Source organism: Pseudorca crassidens, chromosome 6 (assembly GCF_039906515.1).
Source record: "Pseudorca crassidens isolate mPseCra1 chromosome 6, mPseCra1.hap1, whole genome shotgun sequence".
NCBI classification, from domain to species: domain Eukaryota; kingdom Metazoa; phylum Chordata; class Mammalia; order Artiodactyla; family Delphinidae; genus Pseudorca; species Pseudorca crassidens.
Window position 1 is genome coordinate 125,335,874 of NC_090301.1, and position 15,505 is coordinate 125,351,378.

At 49.2% G+C, this 15,505-nt stretch overlaps 1 long non-coding RNA gene across 1 annotated transcript in view; it reads left to right on the forward strand.

Annotated features, from left to right (window-relative positions):
* The window catches only part of LOC137225927 (uncharacterized), a 39,936-nt gene that overhangs the window by 16,807 nt on the left and 7,624 nt on the right, over window positions 1–15,505 (forward strand). Inside the window, exons 4-5 of the long non-coding RNA XR_010944093.1 lie at window positions 14,026–14,108; window positions 15,047–15,183. This is a non-coding gene — a long non-coding RNA (uncharacterized lncRNA). The remainder of the gene's footprint in view (window positions 1–14,025; window positions 14,109–15,046; window positions 15,184–15,505) is intronic.

Consider the following 15,505-nt stretch of genomic DNA (forward strand, 5'->3'; position numbering starts at 1 on the left):
TTTCCTGGTGTGTTTCTCCAGCAGGGTTCTGGTTGCTCCCAGGTCTGCCTGTCTGTCGGTTTCATTCTACGTGTCTTAAAAGCACCATTCCTTTTCAGAGGAAGTTATTTTGACTTCAACATCTGGGCCATTATTATTTTTTTCTTCTCCTTCTCCTTCTTTTCTTCTTCTTCTGGGATTCAGGAAGGAAACTCCTCCCTCCTTTCCTAAACTGCGGCGTCCTGAGGACCATTAATCCATGACCGGAATGGGCAGGGGCCCAGCGTCTGCACATGGCTGGCTGGGGAGACAGGCTCCCAGGACCCACCCGAGACGATCATTCTGTTCCCTCCCCACATCTTGGTTTCCCTCTTCTCGTTCCAAGGCCAAGGGCACAGGTTTTAGGCCCAGCTCAAAACTGGCTGACTTTGGACCTTCCTGTCTCAGATGGGGAACACCCTGAGGCCCCCCCCGACGCCTCCTTTGAGAGCTCGGCTTGCCCTTTGACCTCCAAGGCTCGCAGTCCCAGGATCCAGGCTTCCTTCCGGGAGGGGCTTTGGGTGTGTGGCTCTGAGATGAAGGGTGGATCCATCAGCAGGCTGGGCCTCCTTTTCCCTGGATACCAGTAAGAGGTGGGTCTGGACTCAACAGGGCCCAATCCTCTGGGAGGGATACGAGCAGCCAGCCCCCCGATCCCCTCGGTTCCATACATGTCTTCCCCAGGCCTCTGTGGGGAACCTGCAACCCCCTGGAGCAGGGCAGGACCATCCTCACTGTCCGGGTGACATGCCTCTTCCCTTGGCTCAGGAAGACAGACCACCGGGGTGGGGGCCACACCTTGTCTGCTTGAGCCTTTGATGATCCCTCCGCTTTCCCAGCTCAGACCTGGGATAATCAGAACACTGCCCTCAGGGGTGGTGGGAGGGCTCCTTGTGCCCCAGATGGATGTCAGATCCAGGTCAGCACCCTTCCCACCTCTTCCTGCTAGGAGAAATTTTGATTTGGGCTGCAATCTTCCTACAAAATCTCCCTTTTTTGTGCTACGCTGGCCTCTGGCTCAGCCTGGAGGGAAGCAGTACAGTGAGGTGGAAAGAGCCCAACGCTTGGGAGGAAGCTGACCTGGGTTTGAACCCAACCCCGGTGGTCACTCTCCAGAGCAGGGAGTTTGCATGTTTTGCTCATTTGAGAGCCCCCAGCCCCTAGACCACGTGGTGGGTGCACAGTGCATATCCACTAAATTCACAAACACACGCTTACATGGTATTGTTACCAAAGAACAGATTGGTAAGAAACAAACACCAAGATAAGCCCAAACCTCCGGCTTCTGCCCAGCCAGCTCTCCCTCACTGTGTATCTGTGTATTGAAGTGTAAATCTGGGGGACTTAAATATGATCTCGGGTGGCCTCAGCCTGCAGCGGCTTGAAGCAAGATTTCGGTTCCTGGGCGGAGATGGAAGTCAGGCTGTGGCAGTGAGAGCACTGAATCCTAGCCACAAGCCCAGTGGCCAGTGACAAGGCCCCGGCCCGTACGGCTTTGCAGAAATGAATTCCCACGAAGATGGAAAGCAGTGAAACAAGTAAAGTGCTCATTAGGAGGAAAAGGAGTACGTGTGGGGAGACACACAGGTGGGCTCACCTTGAGAGTCGCGCCCTTGCGGTAGTTTGAATCACTTTTGTGGGGCATTTCTTCTGGGTTTCCTTCGGCCAATCACCTTGCTTTGGCTGGTTCTAAGCCTGTATTAGGCTTATCTCAGGGTTCTCCCATGTGTGCACACGCATCTCTTAGCCAAGATGGCTTCCAGCCAAGGGGCCAGTGGGTAGGTTGACATCACCAACTGTGGGGTGGAGACCCCTCCCTTTTTGACCTTCAAGGAGACTTTCTGTGCGTGTGTAGTCGAGGAGGTCTCCTTGACTTCGAGAATGAGGAATGTGTGGCCTTTTATCTCTTATCTGGGCAGGGCTCAGCTTCTCCTCCCTCCTGCATCTGGTCCACAGGGGACGAACTCCAGCTGCTCAGCCTGGGGCCCATCTACCTCCTGCCTCAAATCCAGGCAGACAGACGCCTCCTGGGCAGCCTCTCAGGAAGTTGCAGCAGGGCGGGGGCTCTCCACCTTCTCAGTGATCTTAAGTCCCTCCTGCCCGGTCCGCAGTCAGCCTGCCCGGATTCCTTCTCCTGCTGGGTCTGGTACAGCATGCTGCCTGTTCTCAGGAGCCCCCTTGGGGGGCCCCTGGCCTGGGCGCCCTCACAGTGCCCAGCAGCTGGGCCTGGCCCCTGTGCACCAGGAAAGCCCGGCTAATCGCACACATGGGCCCCTCTGCTCGCAGGCCGATTTGCATTGTGGGTGTATCCCTGGTCTCACAGGGGTCTGGTTCTGGCGCTCTGCCCTCTACGTTCCTCCTAAGCCATTGCCTGCTTCCCACTCTGGCTCCTTGTCTTCTGGAAACTATGAGTTTGGGGCCTTCAGGTAGTGCTTAGGTCACGAGGGTGGAGTCTTCAAGAATGGGGTTCATGCTCTTATAAAAGAGACCCCACAAATTCCCTAGCTCCCTTCTGCCAAGTGAGAGTCCTAGAAATCTGTGAACAAGAAGAAGGTCTTCACCTGACTATGCTGGTACCCTGACCTTGGACTTCTAGCCTCCAGAACTGTGAGCGACGCACTTCTGTTCTTTATAAGCTACCCAGCCTGTGGTATTTTGTTGTAGCAGCCCGAACAGACTAAGACGGTCTGTCTCCCTACCTGCTGGGCCCCTGAAGGCAGCTGCTGTGTCCTGTACTTCTTTGAATCGGCCCTTATGTGAGCGTGTCCTGCATTTATGTTGAATGACCTGAGTACAGAGTACAGAGGGTTTCAATGACTTGAAATCTAGGGCAAATGACTTTTCAAGCCTCCAGATAGGAACACTAATCTTTTAATCTTAGTGTGGCAGTATGCAGGGTTTAATTGAGTTGTGTTGGGACAGTGACAATCCAGCCAGCTTAATAAATGCCACGTGGAGTGGAATCTCAGGCAGAACTTGTTCTGTGAGCAATTATGAACGATCACGAGGAGGGAGGTAATACAGAATGAGCGTGGGGCATGGTGTCTGGGGCTGGAATGCCCAAGACCCAGCCTGGAGATCCCTTTTATGGGTCTAACGGTGCTGGTTTGGGTGGACACACTCAGACAGCAGGCACACAGAAAAGCTTGAGTCCTTGGCGAAGTGAAGGCTCATGGGTGTTTTTAACTTGTGCCTGATGATGAAACACAACGAATCCTAGAACCCACTGATGATGGATGCTTGGTTTCTCTGCACATGAAAGTAAAGGATGGACTCTTTTGACCCAGGACCTCAGGCAATGCCCAGGGTGTGGGAGAGGAACTCCTCCAACAGAAACGGCAGCTTTTCATCCGAACGTGCTTCTTAATGCTCATCCCAAGGCGGCCTTCCGTGGGCACCCTGGCAGCGAGGGGCCCCCAGGGCAGGATGCCAGTCAGAACCTGCTGGGAGGGTGGTTACCATGCAGATTCCCAGGCCCTGCCCAGGCCTACTGAACCGGAGACTTTGGGGGAGGAGGTGGGGCATTCCTAGCTTTTGGAAGGTTCCCAGGTGTCTCTGAGGTCACCGGCTCAGCCGGCCCGCAGAGTGACATTTGGGATCTACTGCCAGGGCAGGAGAACGCCCAGCAGATTGACCTTGGAGGCAGTGTGACTTTCATCAGTGATGTTTGACAGTGTCACCTCCCTCCCTCAGCTAGTGACCTTTCTGCCTAAAGGTAGAACGTATACTGATTGAATGCCTACTATGTGCAAGGCCTCTGCAACTCTGTGAATTAGGAAATGTCATCATCCCCATTATACAAATGACACAGCTGAGGCACAGAGGGGCTTGAGTGACTGGCTCGAGACGGAACCAGGGCTGGAGGGTGGCAGAGCCCGGCATTCCAACCTGGCCTGCTAACTGCACGCCAGCTGCTGCCTGCACTCTGGACTGCCTTCTAGATGCGGTGTCCTGCAGTCCCCAGAGGGGTGTTAGCAAGGGCTGGAGTAGCATTCCAGCTACATTCCAGTCCTTGGAAGGCCACTCCCCGCTCAGGCCCTGGCCTCGTTACTCCACGGCTCACTCTCAGAGCTGCCCCTCAGGCCTGAGGCCCCCCACTTCCTTTGCACTTGGTTTCTTGGTTCTCCAGGGAACTGAGATGTCATCCAGGTAAAGAGATGGGGCCGCCTTGTTTTCCCTTTCTAATTTGGGCTCCAATCTCTGAAGAGAAACACCTTTCCTGCTTCCTCATTTTGTAAAATAAGTTTTAAATTAAACTGTATCTGATACTGTGCTCATTGTAATAAATTTGGAAAATCAAAAGTGTAATGATACAGAAAATTCACTCACAGTTTTCCCATTCGCTGTTAGCATTAGCACATTTTTCTATCCAGTTTTTTTTTTTAACTTGTTTTCTCTGTCTTTTTTTTTCTTCCAGTTTTATTGAGATATAATTGACATACAGCACCATATAAGTTTAAGGTGTACAGCATAATGATTTGTTCTTTCTCTAAACTGAGCTCATACTGTAAATAAAGTTTTGCATTCTGGTTTTGGTTCATTATTAAATCAAAAACATTTCCCCACATCATTAAAACAGCTTTTTTGTTAACATATTTTTCATAGTTGCTTTATGTCCCATTGATGTGATAATTTATTACTTAACCACTTTCTATGTCTGGGTTGCTTTCCCATTTCTTGCTTGGATGTGAATGCTTGTCAGACATCTTTATGTGTCAGTTTTTATCCACATCTTTGAGAGATTATGTAGAAGCATTATCTGTGGGTTGTTACAAAGGCTCTTAATACAAATTTGCAAATTGCTTTCCTGAAGACTTGTGCTAACTCGCCTTCCTGCCCTTGTGAGTTAATATTTGACCTCAAAGAGATGCTATGGGTCCTCTATTCTGAAGTGACCTTCCAAATTAAATTGGGGCAGAAAGGACAAGGGAGCAGCCCATTTCTCCATGATGGGGAGCCCCCAGGATGTTCAGCCTCTATTAAGGGAGCACGTGCTCTGTTGGATTAAGAGGATAAAGCTCACCTTTAGGCAGGTTGGGCAGGTCGTATTTGCCTGTTAAGCCTGCTCTTTGTAATAGACTTCATTTTAGACGGTCCATTGCCCACCCAACGTCAGAGAGTTTCACATAGGAATGGCTTTTAGATTTTGATAATGTTTCTGCTCAATCACTTAGAGGAGTCATTATTTTAATTTTTCTTTTTAAGTGTTCCAACTTTCCATGTCCCTTCCCCGCTCAAGATCCAGCCCCAGAGTGCTCGAAGGAGGAGCGGAGGGCTGAGTACCACTGCCGGTGTCATCTCAGCGCCACGCGGGCCCCAGGCTGTCTTGGCGTGCACGTGCGCACACACGGACACACGCACGCATGCGCGCGCACCACCTGGAGAGTGTAGGAGAAAGTGAGCTGGAATCTGGGCACTGCCACGCCCCCTCCCTTCTGTGCTTGGGATGGACTTATCCGTTAACCCAGCACTGGTTTTCTGTTGGACCTGAGCACCTCTTCAGAAAACTACTCAACGCTTTACCCCAGGAAGTCGTTGCCATTCAAAATAAATTAAAATGACCGATACTTTGCACAGAAACCTGAAGCGCATCTCCATCCCCATCTAGCGTACCTCCTAGGCTGTTGTGCTGTGAGTTCGTTGTCCCCCTTCCCCACCCCCGTCCCCTCCCTGTCCCTTCCCCGAGCTTCTTGCAGGAAGGAAATGGAAATGAGAGACTGGGTGACCGCTGGTGGGCTTTACGTGGCCCTCGGTGATACTTTGAGGTGTAGCAGTCCATCCATGCAGAACCTTTCAGCTCCCACTTCACCAATGGCTGTGTTACCTCCTTGTGCTTCAGGCTGCTGTGCCCCTCTCCATCCTGAACTCAGCTGGAGCTGCTGGTAAAGCGTCAACTTTCATGTCTTGGACTGTCCATGTCTCTTTTTGCCTGCCTGTAGTGGGCTTTTTTTTTTTTGCTATCGGCTCCTGTAAGGAGTCATTTTCCAAGGGTAAACTTAGGAAGCTGATGGGAGCCGAGGGAGCTTTTGAGGATGGGGAGGCAGGTGGCAGGTGGCCCTCTGGGGGTGAAATGCCCCCATTGTCTCCCTGCTCCTGCCTGCCCTTCACCAGCTCTGCTCCACGGGGGACCCAAGCCATTAGCAGCCACAAGTTGGGCCCTGGCTGATGGGTCTTCTTGAGACCCAGTGGACTCTCTCGGGAAAGTACGCGGGGTCCTCATGTCCAAGGCCTCCTCCCCACGTGCACTGTGAGGGCCTCACAGCGGGGACCACCCCTGACAATGCTGCTGCTTCCCTCGGTGCTGACTTTTGGAAATGCACAACTGGCCATGTTGCCGGTCGTCGTTCACCAGTAGTTACGGAACTCCTCTGAGCAGGCACCGTTCTAGAGCTTGGCATCCCTTGCTCTCACGAGCCTACATTCTTGGGGGAGGCAGAGGGATTAACGAGAAACACAACGTGTTTCATAATTCATAGAGTGTGGTGGAAGTGATTAAGTGTTTGTAACAGAGACGACGTAGGACCGTGTCAGTGGCCTGGGGGTGCCAATTGTAATTTTATCTAGGTGCCACGGCGAGCTTCTGGCATTTCGGCAGAGTCTCGAAGGAGCTGAGAGTGTTGGCCACGCAGATGTCTGTGGAAAGGAAGTTCCAGGCAGAGGGAGCAGTAAGTGCAAAGGCCCTGGGGCAAGCGTGAGCCACAGTGAGGCCACGTGGCTGGAGAGCTCAAGGGCACCTGAAGGGAAGGCATCGGAGAGAGCCGGGGCCAGGCCCACGGGGCCTGCGATGCTTCGCACAGACTCGGGCTTTCACTCTGAGCGAGGCAGGAGCCTGGCTGGGGTTGTGGGGATGAACTGTGGACACCCCGTTGGGAGGAGTGGGCAGTGATCCAGAGGGATGCTGATAGCAGATGGGACAAGGGGGTTAGCTGTGAAGGTGGTGAGAAGAGGCCAGATGCTGAATGCATTTCGAAGGTTGGGTTTTTGACCCAAGCAGTCAGAAGCATGGTGTCGCCATCAATGGAGATGGCAAAGGCTGTGGGTGGCACAGGTTTGGGGGCAAGGTGGGCACGCAGAGCTGGAGGAGGTGCTCACCGGCACCCAGGAAGCTGGGCTGATGGATGGGTGGCCGGCTGCGGGCCGAGGCTGGTGTCAGCCTGTGGATGCTCTCTGCCGAGGCTTCTGTTTCCTCTGCGCAGCGGGACAGTTGTCAGGCGAGGGTGAGGTTGGTGAAGGTGTTGGAGCATCTGGGGAGAGACAAGCAGGAGACAGCACCACATTGCTGTGTAGAAGAGGGCAGCCCTGGGGCACGGTGGGGACACACGTGAGCTTCGTGCCATGGTGGGTGGATAGGAGAAAGCAGCAAAGCAGGGTAAGGGAGGGATGAAGGGGTCACCCGGCAGGCAAAGGGCATGGTCAGCAGGTGCTGGCGTGCGTGGAATGTATGAAAAGAAACCTGTAAAGACAACGGGGGCTGGAATGGCCAGGTGTGAGGTCTTCTTTGCTTTATTACGTAGCTGTATTTCCCCACTTCTTTCTTATCTCTCATCCACTCCTCGCTAATATAAAACACAAATGATAGCACCTCAAATGGGAATGGTGACTGAGCTGGAAAAGGGATGCATGTTCTCCAGAGACAGAACCATGGCCTTTGCCCCTTCCCTTCCGAGTGGGTTTGCTGAGGGGTGTGGGGAGGTGAAGCCGCCTTGCCCCTGTGGCTTGGATGAGGCCTAGTTGGCAAAGGTGGAGACTGTCCTGTCCATTGCAGGCTCTGCATCTCTCCTGCATTCTCTTCTGCGTCGCTGCAGGTCAGGCGCCCAGAACTATACTTCGTAGGGTCCCATTTCTCAAGGTCTGGCAGAGGCAGCTGAAGGGAAGCCCTGGCGTGAGGCCCGGGAGGTGGAAGAGAAAGGGACCCTGTGCCTGCAGGGTGGCAGTGGGTGACAAATTCTGAGAGCTGGCTGCTCAGTGAAGGGGGCACCAGGACAGTTTCTGTGGCTTCCTTGACCCTCTCTCCCAGCCTTCCAGCAGTCGTGAAAGCCTTCAGTTCTCTGCTAATATGTGGGATACCTCGAGAGGCTCCTGGGATATTCACCAAACTCCACCTGATGCACCCTGGAAGGCCGCTCTTGCGGGATGCTGGGCCACGTGCCCCGACTGTGCCAGGGAGGGGAACACGGTTACTGATAATCCCTGGACAAGTGGACACAGGCGCCCCACCTGCCCTCTCTGTAGGGAGGGGTGGAAAGGCCATGCGGGGCTCCGGGGTCCCTTAGGGAATGGTACAGCGCCTACGTGCCGAGTTAGATGGATTTACAGATGGTTTTCTCTATGTCTAAGGTTTCCTCATAAAACCGATGAGTAGTCTTAAAATATTTCTACTAATAAACTGTGGATTGATGCTAATAGTAATAACAAAAGCAGAAGCCATAAGAAATGGCAGAACAGGCACTTGTACTCCCAGCAGGGACTTTTTAAAAAAATTTTAACATCTTTATTGGAGTATAATTGCTTTACAATGGTGTGTTAGTTTCTGCTTTATAACAAAGTGAATCAGTTATACATATACATACATATATGTTCCCATATCTCTTCCCTCTTGTGTCTCCCTCCCTCCCACCCTCCCTATCCCACCCATCCAGGTGGTCACAGAGCACTGAGCTGATCTCCCTGTGCTATGCGGCTGCTTCCCACTAGCTATCTATTTTACGTTTGGCAGTGTATATATGTCCATGCCACTCTCTCTCTTTGTCCCAGCTTACCCTTCCCCCTCCCCGTGTCCTCAAGTCCATTCTCTTCGTCTCCAGCAGGGACTTTTTTTGCTTCCGCATTATGGAGTGAAAACGTTGCTGAGCCGGTTAGATATTATATATTTGTATCATTAATAAAATTGTAAGAAATTATGTAATTTTAAAAGAATTGTCTATGTAATGTTTATCTCACCAATCAAGATGATCTTCTCAGTGTGTGTAATTGTCCAGCAGGTTAGGAGAGAAGTACATGGTTATCAGCCTTGGATGGACAAGCGCATCTGTGTCCTCCCCCGGTAGGGGTGCGGTGGGGGGCAGCTCTGAGGAGTGGGTTGTGTGGACATGGGGGGAAGTTAGATGCCGAAAGGCTATCTTTATCTTTCCAATGTACTCTCTAACTGGTAGTTTTCTACCGAAAGCTAATTATCGTTGGATATAATTCTATGTTTAGACACTTAACTAAATTCTCTTATTGTTCAAATAGCTTTTCAATGCATTCTCCTGGTCCTTCCACGTATACAAATAATAATAATTTTGCTTCCTTCTTCCCAGTTTATATAGTGAGCCACTAGCCTCAGATTGAACTCTGTATCAGCAAAGAATAGAATTTGAATGCACGTGTAAGCTATTCTAGAACTTAAAAAAAGACAACACCAAAATTATTTCATGGAGCTAGCATAAAATTCAGCCCCAAACCTGATAAAAACAACACAGAAGTAAAAATTCATATTGATTGAGGCAAACACTTGAAATTAAGTTTTAGCAAATGAAATCTCTAAAAATATTTTTAAAATAATGCAGTACAACACATTCCAAGAATGCAAGAAGATTTTACTGCCAGGAACTAATTAATATTAGAAAAAAGAATTGGGAAGTAATTTCCTGTATTAAGGAGTCTCTAGGAGAATAAAACACCATCTATGATTATCTCCATTAAAGCCAAAATGGCATTTGATAAAAATGTACAGTCACATCTAAAATAGGAATAGGTAGGGCTTCCCTGGTGGCGCAGTGGTTGAGAGTCCGCCTGCCGATGCAGGGGACACAGGTTCGTGCCCTGGTCTGGGAAAATCCCACAAGTCACGGAGCGGCTGGGCCCGTGAACCATGGCCGCTGAGCCTGCACGTCCGGAGCCTGTGCTCCGCAACGGGAGAGGCCACAACGGTGAGAGGCCCGCGTACCGAAAAAAAAAAAAAAAAAAAAAAAAGAATAGGTAGACACTCCTTCCATGTAGTAAGAGAAAGAAACTCAAATAAGAAACCAGCTTCCATGGAACAGGGACACACTGAGAGCCTGTCATTAATGGCAGACACAGGTAAAGATGGTCATTTTCATCATGATTCTTTGACACTGTCCTGAAAGGACTAGTTAATAGAGCTAGAAAATAAAAAGGAATAAGATATAAAAATTGGGAAGGAGGGAGCAAAATTGTCATTATTGCCAGGTGACTTAGCTGTGTACCTGAAACAAGCAGGAGAACCCAGTGAGAACTTTTTGAAAAATAAGGGAATTCAGTAAAGTGTGTGATTATGGAATGGATACACAAAATATTTCCCTAAAAGAATTCATTTGCTAATTTCTTCTAGATTCTACATATTTTTCCTATATTCAAATTAGATGACTCATGTTTTCCTAGAAAGTCATCCATTTCTTCCAGGTTTCATATGTATTTGCATGGGTTTGAGCAAAGTTTGCTTTTTTATGATTTATACATTTTTTCTGTGGTTATTTCCCATTCTCACTTCTCATTTGGGGCAAAAGTTTGCTTTTGCTTTTCTCTTGACTGGCCGTGTGCTGCCAGTTCTCTCTTTGCCCCTCCCCCATCTGTTTTTCCGCCCAGTTCTGTCCTATCCGGTTCCAGGAGGCCGAGCTGTGCGGCTGAGTCAGCTGAGCAGCCTTGCCGGCGGCCTGGCACCCATGTAGGTGGGGCAGCAGGAGGAAAGCAGTGTCACGGCCTTTCTAGGCCCGGTGCACTGCAGCCCCTGCCCTCACCTGGTTCACATCTACATGTCACTTCCTTATTTCTTCAGTTCCGGGGCGGGGGGTGGGTGTGTGGGACGTGACTTCACCTGGAGCTTGTCCCAGGTACCGTTCTTCCCCTCACCCTGCCCACACCTCTGGGAGTAGGTGGGCCCTTGAGGTCTGTAGGTGCCACTGTTTGTGAATGTCCCATGGGTGTTGAAAAGGCGGGAACGTTCAGTTTGCTGGGCAGGGTTCGAAACTTGTTGATTCGTTTTGTGACCTAGACCCCTACCCTTAACCTTCTGTTATTGCATTTCTGTGATGGATTAGATATAGGCAGAGAGAGGTGAGTTCAATCTTTCTGCTACTGTTGTGTTTCTATTTCTCTGCGTATTTACTTAGTTTTTCCTTTATAATTTGGTGCCGCATGTGTTGGCACATACATTTTCCTGACAGTTAGGGCTTTATTGCATATTATCCTCTTGATCGTTATAAAGTGTCTTCCTCTCCGTAATGCGTCCCCTGAACTGTCCTGACTGATTGTGCTTTCACAGCCCTGGCTTTGCCCATCCACTTACTCTCAGGCTTCTCAGCGGCTTTGCTTACTTAGGTGCGGCTCTTTTTTTTTTTTTCAGCAAGTAGATTTTTCAAATATAATCTTAAAGGTGTGGATGTATCCAGTTATTGAATATCTGTCAAGTTTGATCTTAGTTCTGTTGTCTTTTTTATGTTACTTTACTGAGTATTAATGTTGTGTGTGTGTGTGTGCGTGTGTGTGTAGTTTGAATGTTTTCTGCCAGTAGTATGGAGGTTGATTGTCTTACATTTTAGTTTTATATTTGTACAAATGTTGAAAACTCCATTTCTTGATTTATCAACCTTCAGCCAGTTTTTGACAACCCAGAATGAAATATGAGAAAGAGAAAAGATTTAGACTTTCTTCCAAATCCCTTTCCTGCCTATAGCTCCAAGTTTGGTTAGTTTATATCATTCTCATGTGGCTAATGTCAGAATCCTGACCTGCTGGAATCATATTCTGACTCTCTTTAGCCCTGATTCTGTAAGTAACCCACTGCCAGGCTCTCTCTAGTTCTTGTACCAGGCATCTCCAAGTATGTCTTGGCTGGCTGGCTGGTTGTTTTTAGGACTTTCTAGAGACCTTCATGGGTGCAATATTTTGGGTACTTGCATATTTGAGGTTGTCTATTGCTCAACTTAGTATACATTTTTTAGGTCACATTTTATTTCCCACAAAAGTTGAATACATTCCTTTGTGGTCTTCTGGAATTTAGTGGTGCTGGGAAAAATCTGAAGGCAGCCAAATTTCCTTCTTTGTAAGGAGTTACATGTTTTATTTTTATTTTTTGCCTGGTTGCCTAAAGACTTTCTTTTCTATCCTTGATAGAGCTTACTAGGATATGCTTTAGTGTTGCTTTCCTGTATCATTTTCTTCCGGAATATGGAGTACCCTTTCAATCTGTAGCTACAATTCTTCCTTTTTTCCCCCAGAAATAGTTCCTTCTCATTTACCTTTGACTATTTTTATTTCCATTTGGTAGGTTCTCTATTTTAGGGATACCAATTATCCATAAGTTGGCTACTTGTTGTTTGCTCTTCATGTCCACTGATTTTTTTTTAAAAAGTACTTTAATCAATTTGTCTCTTTATTCTGCATTCTTTTTTTTTTTTGCGGTACGCGGGCCTCTCACTGCTGTGGCCTCTCCCGTTGCGGAGCACAGGCTCCGGATGCGCAGGCTCAGCGGCCACGGCTCACGGGCCCAGCCGCTCCGCGGCATGTGGGATCCTCCCGGACCGGGGCACGAACCCGTGTCCCCTGCATCGGCAGGAGGACTTTCAACCACTGCGCCACCAGGGAAGCCCTGCATTCATTTTGATTATATTCAGTATTTCCTCTTTGCCGGAAATGTGATAATCTACCCTGTCTTTCCTTTGCTATTTTTTTTTTTTTTATAAATTTATTTTTGGCTGTGTTGGGTCTTCGTTGCTGCATGCAGGCTTTCTCTAGTTGTGGCGAGTGGGGGCTACTCATGGCAGTGTGCAGGCTTCTCATTGCAGTGGCTTCTCTTGTTGTGGAGCATGGCCTCTAGGCACGTGGGCTTCAGCAGTTGTGGTTCACGGGCTCTAGAGCCCAGGCTCAGTAGTTGTGGTGCACGGGCTTAGTTGCTCTGTGGCGTGTGGGATCTTCCCAGACCAAGACTTGATCCCATGTCCCCTGCTTTGGCAGGTGGATTCTTAACCACTGTGCCACCAGGGAAGTGCCCTCCTTTGCTATTTTTAATTTATTTATTGGTTCAGAAAGTCACTCCATTTGTTTCCTTATCTCTTTAATCTCCCCTTGTAATGCTGTTATACCATTTTAATCATTTAAACAATCTGAAAATCCTCTATAGTGTACAGAGCCCTTCCATATTCATTATCTCGTGTAATCCTTATGATAATTTTGAAGAGTAGGTTTTACCTGTTCCCCCCAACATTTTATTCTAAAAAATTTCACGTATGGAAATGGTGACAAAATTTCACAGGTAATCTCCATCTATCCACGCCAAAATCCATCTACATTGTCCCATATTGCTTTATCGCTGTTTCTCTATCCCTCTTTCTTTCCACCCATCAATCCTTCTTATTTTTGATGCCTTTCAAAGGTGCAGACATCAGTACACATCCCCCCAAATACCTCAGCAGAGTCATCTATTTTGGAGTTCTTTCATTGCCTTTCATTGTGAAAGCAGTCTTTGCTGTTCCCTCCAAACTGCTGGGCAGAGCTGCACCCAGAGTGATTCCTCCTGGCTCTGAAGAGGGATGCCACCACAGCACTCCGGACTCCTGCATCTCCTCTCCTTCCCTGCTGTCCTCATCCTCCCTGCCCCCCATACTTTCTGTGATTAGTCAGTTGGTTCCTTAGCCGCTAGGAGCTGTGCCACCGTACCAATTCCAGCTCATGTCACTTCTCCCTTTTTTCTCCTTTGCTTTCTGAAATTTATGTTACAGACCTCAAATTCATAATAAGTTAAACTAAGTTCTATTCACTTAGTAGTTATTAAATGTGACACGGGCCCCTCCTGGTTGCTGCAGTGGGCGAGGCTGGGATGGCCAGCAAGGTCACTGTGCATCCACGTTTCCAGCACCGCAGGACCTCTCAGAGCAGGCGATGGTCCTCTGTTTCACTGCCTCTGAAGAGCCAGGAGCTGGGGAACTAATGCTGAACACCAAGGTACAAATGCCGATGGAGCTGTTCTCCACCCCTGCTCTGAGGGAATATCTTTCTCGGCCCACTCAGGACGCCACTTCAGTTCAGGAAGGGACCTACCAGAGAAAGGAAAGGAGAAGAGAAAGAGCAGTGTTTTTCCTCAGCTCATCCAGGTGAGCCTATCATCCAAGGAGAGAATCACGTGATACAAAAGATAAGCAACTTTAGAGAGAACTGGTCACAGGACAGGACCCTGAATTTCTTAGAGGACAACATCCCCAGTGGTCAAACAGGCACAGAACAGTGTGCTCAGTGGCCATGTCTGGAGAGTTGCCACTTAACTCAACCAAGGAGCACAGCTAGAAGGGGCATGACAAGGACCAGGGTGACCAGGGCAGGTGACACAGAGTCTCGCTCCCTGCTGGGAGGACTGCACCTCAGCCCTACCTTTGGAGGCCAGTTGGGCCCTAATAAAACTGAATAAACATCAAACCTATAACCCAGAAATTCTCCCGTGAGGAACCCTTCCCCAGGGAACTCCTCTGTGGGAAGATGTGAACATGGCCATGAGCAAGCATTGTTTATGGTACTGAAAATTCATAATGTCCACCAGGAAGGAACTGGCTGAATAAATTGTGCTATATTCACATGCACACATTCGAACAGCAATTAAAATAAATGAGATAGCTTTATAGGAATCAACTGCATGAGAGCTTAAGGCTGCAGTATGAATACAGTGAGTGAAGAAGCATGTTTCAGAATTATAAATTCAGTACGACTTTATGGAAATAGTAAAAACAATAAAGCTTTGCTATCTCGTCTTTTTGGACGCATAGCCATAGAGCAAAATAAGACTGTTAGGATGGGAAGAACACATACCAACTTCCGATGGGGTTTGCCTGTCAGACCAAGGAGAGGGAGTGGGGCTGGGGGAGGGGTACCCAGCAGATGCAATTGTAGCTGCATGATTTTATTGCTTTAGAAATCTCCCAGGCACTTTTGGAGATGTTAACATCTGTTAATTGCAGGTCGTGGGTACACAGGCAGTAGTAGTTCTCTTTGTAATTTTTCATAGTCTGGAAGTATCATGTGTTCTCTTCCCTCATTTCAGTAAAAAAGGCCTGGAGCCCTTTGTGGTGGAGGAACATGTGGCTGAGCACAGAGGTGGAGGCAGAAGAGCTGGCTGCTGAGTTCCTGGAGGGCTACGTGTCCCCTGCTGGGCTGTGAGCCCGTGAACCCAGGACCAGGGTAATTCATTTCTGATTCCCTGACCTGGCCCGGGGTAGTACGGCAGCTATGCTGGTCATCTTGTCTGGAATGAACAGAGTGGTGATAAGGGTGGTGTCCCCCTTGCTCCTGTCTGCAGGGTCCACCTGGGGATCTGGCTCGAGGGGCCATCCACGTGCCTGTTGAATGTATAGGCCATGGGCACGGGGTGGGGGCAGGGTCCTGCAGAGGGTCGGTCCCCTCCTGGGCCCTAGCCAGGGAGGGCTTGACAGGGGAAGGAGTGGGCACTAGCCCAGAGAGGGGGCTCGGGGAGGGCTGCCTGCTTCTGCTACCCGTCCAGGCC